This window comes from Triticum dicoccoides, chromosome 7B (assembly GCF_002162155.2).
Source record: "Triticum dicoccoides isolate Atlit2015 ecotype Zavitan chromosome 7B, WEW_v2.0, whole genome shotgun sequence".
Classification (NCBI taxonomy): domain Eukaryota; kingdom Viridiplantae; phylum Streptophyta; class Magnoliopsida; order Poales; family Poaceae; genus Triticum; species Triticum dicoccoides.
The window spans coordinates 167810812-167819166 of NC_041393.1; positions in this window are offsets into that span (position 1 = coordinate 167810812).

Sequence of the window (8355 nt, forward strand, 5' to 3'; positions counted from 1 at the left end):
ACGTTAGCTTTTGTGCTGGATGTTTAGTAAAAACAGGCTAAACCTCATAGTTTTGCCCCTCCTTAGCCCATTGCCCCTCCAAAGATTAGGCCCAAGCTCCGCCACTGACTGGTCACATGGAAAATATAAGTGGATCGTGCCAATTCTAATTAGTTTCTTGCTTTTCTGATTTGTGTGAAGAAAAATTATGTTTTATGTCATGACATTATATGCCTCATGACAGTTGTTTTTTGTATTGCAGTTTTCATGTTGACGCATTATATGTCTCAAACGTATCTATAATATTTTGTACATGTTATGTTGAATCACTTACAAATACGTTGTGCACATGTTTTTTATTGAACTAACATATTAATCAAGTGTCTAGTGTCAATTTTTTTTTTTGTAATTTCAAGAAAATCCCCAGAAAAAGTCCGAGGAAAAAATAAAAGAAAACAACTTCGGGAAGATTCATGCGGGGAGAAGACTGAGGAACCAAGGCCTAGCACCAGGGGTCGTGCCTCATGCGTAGGCGTCGGGAGGCGCCCTGGCCCCAGGGCGCCTATTTTGCTCTGGTACCCGATGGACTTTATATACCCCCAAAGACTTACCACTAACTATCGAGGATTTATTCGTCGTTACCATGTAGCATTTCTGAGGCTATCTTTGTTTTTTTATCTGACTTGGCACTCTGCCGGAGTGGGTAATCTTCATCTTCAACCTCTAAACCAACCCTTGTTGCTCCCATGGTGATCCAGGAGTAGTCCACCTTCAAGGTTTGTGGTAATAGCCATGTGCCATGTGCCACGTGCCTCCATCTCCCTCTCGCCACTCTCTCTTATGAATTTCCATCACGATTATGATCTTGGGCATCAATGATTAATTGAATTGTATGGTGTACCTCTTGTGATGAGTACCTCGGATTGAACTTAAGAGGTTAATGAGATTACATGATGCATGTCTATTATAATCCCTCGAGACGCCTGTGAGACACTGGGATGACTCATTAGACAAAGACTGGATGATAGGTCATATGGTGTTTTAACAGTATAATCTCTCGGGCTACCAACGTGGCATTGGGGTAGTTCAATAGATTATAATATTAGAAAGAAAACTTTGAGGTGGTTTGATTTCCTTGCACCTACAAGATCTCTTTAGGAATTGATAAAAAAACTTTATGAGGTTACATCATGTTTTTATTGACGTTGTCATGTTGAGAATAGACAATTAGGCTTGTTCTCAACCATTTCAAACCTCATTTTAGTCGTGTTTCCACCTTGTTATCTTCTTATTTTTAAATATTCAAACAATACAAATATTATCGCCATCCATATTACCTATTTACCATCAAATGTATTAATCTCTTTGGCAAACTAGTGAGACTATGTTAGGTGTGTTGGAGACACACGAGATTTCTCATATATTGTTGCAGGGTTGCTTGAGAGGAGAATATAATCATTCTACACTTGCCCCGGATTGATAAATCTTAGGTCATCCATTTGAGAAAAATATGCTGCTTCGTACAAAACTCTGCATTTGAGACTCAACAAAGTCTACAAGAATATAAGTGTGCAGTAAACACCAAGACACACAATAGTTTTTTCTCTCTCTTTTAACATGACATGCGTTTTCAAGATTTTTTTTTGGTAATTTTGGGTAAGTTTCCATCGCAACTTTCTCTAGATTTGTACACTATGGCAACTTTCTATGACATGTGTTTTCAAAGATTCTTCACTGTTTTATATACGTGCCTAGACACGTGATACATCTCAACCGTATCTATTGTTTTTGTATGATTCATGCTACTTTGCTACCAATTTCATACACTTTGGGCTTACATTTTCTCAACTTTTATTGAATTAATATATTAATCCAATACATAGTATCAGTTTTCTGTTTTGGTTGTTTTTGGTATTTCATAAACATCACAGAAAAAGTTTGAGAAAAAATCATACAAAAATGGTTTGGGAAATTTTAAGCCGGGAAAAGAACAGAGGGCTACCCTAGTGCCTAGGCGCCTCTGGCCTGTAGGCCCACTAGCTGGCCTCCAGTGCCCGTAAGAGGAAAGGCGGGACCAGGAATCGAACCAGAAAACTTTGAGGTGGTTTGATTTCCTTGCACCTACAAGATCTCTTTAGGAATTGATAAAAAAACTTTATGAGGTTACATCATGTTTTTATTGACGTTGTCATGTTGAGAATAGACAATTAGGCTTGTTCTCAACCATTTCAAACCTCATTTTAGTCGTGTTTCCACCTTGTTATCTTCTTATTTTTAAATATTCAAAAAATACAAATATTATCGCCATCCATATTACCTATTTACCATCAAATGTATTAATCTCTTTGGCAAACTAGTGAGACTATGTTAGGTGTGTTGGAGACACACGAGATTTCTCATATATTGTTGCAGGGTTGCTTGAGAGGAGAATATAATCATTCTACACTTGCCCCGGATTGATAAATCTTAGGTCATCCATTTGAGAAAAATATGCTGCTTCGTACAAAACTCTGCATTTGAGACTCAACAAAGTCTACAAGAATATAAGTGTGCAGTAAACACCAAGACACACAATAGTTTTTTCTCTCTCTTTTAACATGACATGCGTTTTCAAGATTTTTTTTTGGTAATTTTGGGTAAGTTTCCATCGCAACTTTCTCTAGATTTGTACACTATGGCAACTTTCTATGACATGTGTTTTCAAAGATTCTTCACTGTTTTATATACGTGCCTAGACACGTGATACATCTCAACCGTATCTATTGTTTTTGTATGATTCATGCTACTTTGCTACCAATTTCATACACTTTGGGCTTACATTTTCTCAACTTTTATTGAATTAATATATTAATCCAATACATAGTATCAGTTTTCTGTTTTGGTTGTTTTTGGTATTTCATGAACATCACAGAAAAAGTTTGAGAAAAAATCATACAAAAATGGTTTGGGAAATTTTAAGCCGGGAAAAGAACAGAGGGCTACCCTAGTGCCTAGGCGCCTCTGGCCTGTAGGCCCACTAGCTGGCCTCCAGTGCCCGTAAGAGGAAAGGCGGGACCAGGAATCGAACCCTGGTCGTGCAAGGTGACGCAACACGCTCCTTGCCACTCGGCTAACATCGCCTTTGTGCTAAGTTTGTTAGGCGCGTTCTACTTAAGGCGAAAAGAGCTGGTTTTCCTGTTTTTTCAATGTTTTTTTTTGTTTTCTCCTGTTTCATTTTTTTCTCTTCTCCAATTTTTTCATTGGGATTTTTTTTCATTTTTTGTTTCTTTTCTTTTTTCTATTCAATTTTTCTTTCATTCATTTTGCATTTTGTTTTTATTTGGTTATTATGATCTTTTTGCATTATTCTATTTTTATTTGATTTTCTCTTTTCTTCTTTGTTTTTTGTTTAGTTTTCTTTTTCTTCTCCATTTTTTTCTTCTTATGTTTGTTTTGTTTCACTCTACATTTATATGTCAAAAAAATTTATTTAATAAGTGATCAACAATTTTTTGTATACACGTTCAACATTTTAATAGTTATTCAACATTTTTCAATTACTCGTTCAATAATTCTTAATACTTATTCAACATTTCAAATACTTCTTCAACATTTTTAATACTTATTCAACATTTTCAAATACATGTTCAATATTTTTCAAACACTTCAATATTTTTTAATACTTATTCAGTATTTTTTAAATACTTGTTCAACATTTTTGAAGAGTGTTTGTGTGTGTGTGTGTGTGTGTGTAATATGTTAAAGTATAAGGAAAAGTATAAAAATAAAGCAAAAAAGGTAACAGAAAAAACAGGCTGTGGCCTCCTGCGCGGCTGGGTTGGCCCATCTGGGCTCCCCCAGGACGCGAGGCTTCCCCCTGTGCTCGCTTAAAGCGAGATATAGGGGCGCCCTTGTGGTGACTGCTGGGACTGGCAAGCCTGGTTGCTGCAATCAGCAACTGTTGGTGCTGGTACAGTGCGTCGGAGGTCGTACGACGTCAATGCTGTGATTGGCAATAGACAGAGATACCAGCAGCGCTTGGTAAGGGCATGTACAATGGTGGCATATGGATACATATGCCTCATGACAAAAAGTAATTTGAGGTATCTACATTTATTTTTTCTCCCCAATGCAAGCTACCACTAGTGGGCCTCATTAAGAAATAGAAAATAAAGATTCTAGTACACATGCATATCTACTTTTTACTCCAACCTTTTCAGCTTTTGTCACTGGACCACACTTTTTCTCTTCAAGCACCCGCCTCCTGAAGAGGATCCCGCTTCCCTATCCGAACCTACTTTACGTCATATCCGATCCTACATGGCATGCGAGGCATCACCTTAAGGCTATGCATTGTACATGCCCTAATGGAACCAACAACCATTGGTTCTGTGTCTGACCACGTCAGAGTATAGTTAACAGTATTGCCAACAACCTGCTATACGAAGTTGTCATATCACCTATAGCCAACCTAATAGTTAACATGTATAATAGCTACGGAGTATTTACTAAGTAGTACTATTTTATTTATACATGATCCACCTTACACTGTCACAATGATTTTTGAAGTCTGTGTTGCAGTGATGACACAAAAGTATAAAGGATCAATCGTACTCCTTTCGATAAGTAAGAGTGTCGAACCCAACGAGGAGCAGAAGGAAATGACAAACGATTTTCAACAAGGTATTTTCTGCAAGCACTGAAATTATCGGTAATAGATAGTTTCATAGCAGGGTAATTTGTAACGAGCAACACGTAGCAATAGTAACAAAGGTGCAGCAAGGTAGCCCAATCATGTTTATAGCAAAGGACAGGCCAGAACTTTCTCTTATAGCAAGCAATTCTTGAGGACACATGAGAATTTCATCTAGTCACTTTCATCGTGTTTGCTTGATTCACGTTCATTACTTTGATGATTTGATATGTGGGTGGACCGGTTCTTGGGTGTTGTTCTTACTTGAACATGTCTCCCACTTATGGTTAACCCCTCTCGCCAGCATTCGCAACTGCGAAAGAAGAATTAAGATAAATCTAACCATAGCATGAAACATATGGATCCAAATCAGCCCCTTACGGAATAGCGCATAAACTAGGGTTTAAGCTTCTCACTCTAGCAACCCATCATATAGTGTCTTCCCTTAGGCCCAAAGATGGTGGAGTGTCATGTAGTCGATGTTCATACGACACCACTAAAGAAAGATGTTGGGGAACATAGTAATTCAAATTTTTTCCTACGATCACAGAAGATCTATCTAGGAGATGCATAGCAACGAGATGGGAGAGTGTGTCCACATACCCTCGTAGACCAAAAGCGGAAGCGTTTAGTAACGCGGTTGATGTAGTCGAACGTCTTCAGATCCAACCGATCCAAGTATCGAACGTACGGCACCTTCGTGTTTAGCACACGTTTAGCACAATGACGTCCCTCGAACTCTTGATCCAGTTGAGGATGAGGGAGAGTTCCGTCAGCACGACGGCGTGGCGACAGTGTTGATGACGTTACCGACGCAGGGCTTCGCCTAAGCACTACGACGATATGACCGAGGTGTTAAACTATGAAGGGAGGCACCGCACACGGCTAAGAGATTGTTTGTTGTGCTTTGAGGTGCCCCCTACCCCCGTATATAAAGGAGGGAGGAGGAGGAGGCCGGCCAAGGAGGGGTGTGCCTATAGGAGGAGTCCTACTAGGATTCCCAATCCTAGTTGGAGTCCCCTTCCTTTTCCAAGAGGAGGAGAAAGGGAAAGAGGTGAGGAGAAAGAGGAAAGGGGGGTGTCGGTGTCAAAACCGGTAGATCTCGGGTAGGGGGTCCCGAACTGTGCGTCTAAGGATCAAAGGTAACAAGGAGGCAGGGGACACGATGTTTACCCAGGTTCGGGCCCTCTTAATGGAGGTAATACCCTACTTTCTGCTTGATTGACTTTTATGAGTATAGGAGTTACAAGAGTTGATCTACCTCGAGATCGTAATGTCTAAACCCTAGATGTCTAGCCTGTATGATTGTGATTGCCCCTATGGACTAAACGCTCCGGTTTATATAGACACCGAAGGGACCTAGGGTTGTACGGAGTCGGTTTACAAAGAAAGGAAGATGCATGATCTGAACGCCAAGCTTGCCATCCACGCAAAGGAGAGTAACATCCGAACACGGGGGAAGGCCTTTGATCTCATATCTTCACGGCCCATATCACATAGCTCGGACGCCCGAGGACCCCCTAGTCCAGGACCCCCTTAGGGGGGCCGCTCTCGCTCCCCTAGTCCAATTTGGTTTGGGCTAGGGGGGTCGCCTCCACCTGGCTGCTGCCTCCTCTCTTCCACTAAGGCCCATGAAGGCCCATTAATCCCCCCCGGGGGGGGGGGGTCCGATAACCTCCCGGTACTCCAAAAATTGCCCAGACCTTTCCAAAACCTTTCCGGTGTCCGAACATACCTTACAATATATCAATCTTTATGTCTCGACCATTTCAAGACTCCTCGTCACGTTCATGATCTCATTCGGGACTCCGAACAAACTTCGGTCATCAAAAACACATAACTCATAATACAAATCATCATCGAATGTTAAGCGTGTGGACCCTACAGGTTCGAGAACTATGTAGACATGATCGAGACACATCTCTAATCAATAACCAATAGCGGAACCTGGATGCTCATATTGGCTCCTACATATTCTACGAAAATCTTTATCGATCAAACCGCATAACAACATATGTTGTTCCCTTTGTCATTGGTATGTTACTTGCCCGAGATGCGATCGTCGGTATCATCATACCTAGTTCAATCTCGTTATTGGCAAGTCTATTTACTCGTTACGTAATGCTTCATTCTGCAACTAACTCATTGATCGCATTGCTTGCAAGGATTATAGTGATGAGCATTACCGAGAGGGCCCAGAGATACCTCTTTGATACACAGAGTGGCAAATCCTAATCTTGATCCATGCCAACCCAACAAACACCTTCAAAGACACATGTAGAGCATCTTTATAATCACCCAGTTATGTTGTGACGTTTGATAGCACACAAGGTGTTCCTCCGGTATTTGGGAGTTGCATAATCACATAGTCCGAGGAACGTGTATACATCATGAAGAAAGCAGTAGCAATGAAACTGTAACGATCATAATGCTAAGCTAATGGATGGGTCTTGTCCATCACATCATTCTCTAATGATGTGATCCCATTCATCAAATGACAACACATATCTATGGTTAGGAAACATAACCATCTTTGATTAACGAGCTAGTCAAGTAGAGGCATACTAGGGACACTTTGTTTTGTCTATGTATTCACGCATGTACTAAGTTTCCGGTTAATACAATTCTAGCATGAATAACAAACATTTATCATGATATAAGGAAATATAAATAAGAATTTTATTATTGCCTCTAGGGCATATTTCCTTCAGTCTCCCACTTGCACTAGAGTCAATAATCTAGTTCACATTGTCGGTGTCAAAACCAGCGGATCTCGGGTAGGGGGTCCCGACCGAACTGTGCGTCTAAGGTCGATGGTAACAGGAGACAGGGGGCACGATGTTTACCTAGGTTCGGGCCCTCTCTATGGATGCAATACCCTACTTCCTGCTTGATTGATCTTGATGAATATGAGTATTAGAAGAGTTGATCTACCATGAGATCGTAATGGCTAAAACCCTAGAAGTCTAACCTATATGATTATGATTGTGCCCTATGGACTAAACCCTCCAGTTTATATAGACACCGGAGGGGACTAGGGTTGTACAAAGTCGGTTACAGAGAAAGGAATCTTCATATCCGAATGCCAAGCTTGCCTTCCACACCAAGGAGAGTCCCATCCGGACACGGGAGAGAGTCTTCTGTCTTGTATCTTCATAGCCCATCAGTCCGGCCCATATCAATAGTCCGGCCGTATGAGGACCCCTTAGTCCAGGACTCCCTCAGTAGCCCCCGAACCAGTCTTTCAATGACGATGTGTCTGGCACGCAGATTGTCTTCGACATTGCAAGGCAGGTTCCTCCTCCGATGACTTCAAAGTACCTGGCTTAAAGAGCTGTATTAGATTTTCCATTTAATGTCACGCCCATCGGCTTCCGCACCTTCATGACTTCAGCTTCCACGTGTCGAGCGAATACGAGAGGTCGGGGTATTTTTGCACATACCACCCTGACCATGTAAGAAAGGCGTCTATTTAAAGAGACTGGGATTTTCAGATCCATTCTACACCAAGCAAGGAATCCTCAGAGCTTGCTAGGAGAAACCATCCCAACATGGCTAGCCCTCCCAGCTCTTCCTCCCGTCCCCACTGCCCCGAAAAAGGCGATTAGGAGACATGCTTCATATCCCACAGTCAGCTAGTGAAGCTGCAGACACAGGGATTTCTTCCCCCCGTGGATCTAGTCCCCATTCGAGCAGGATTGATT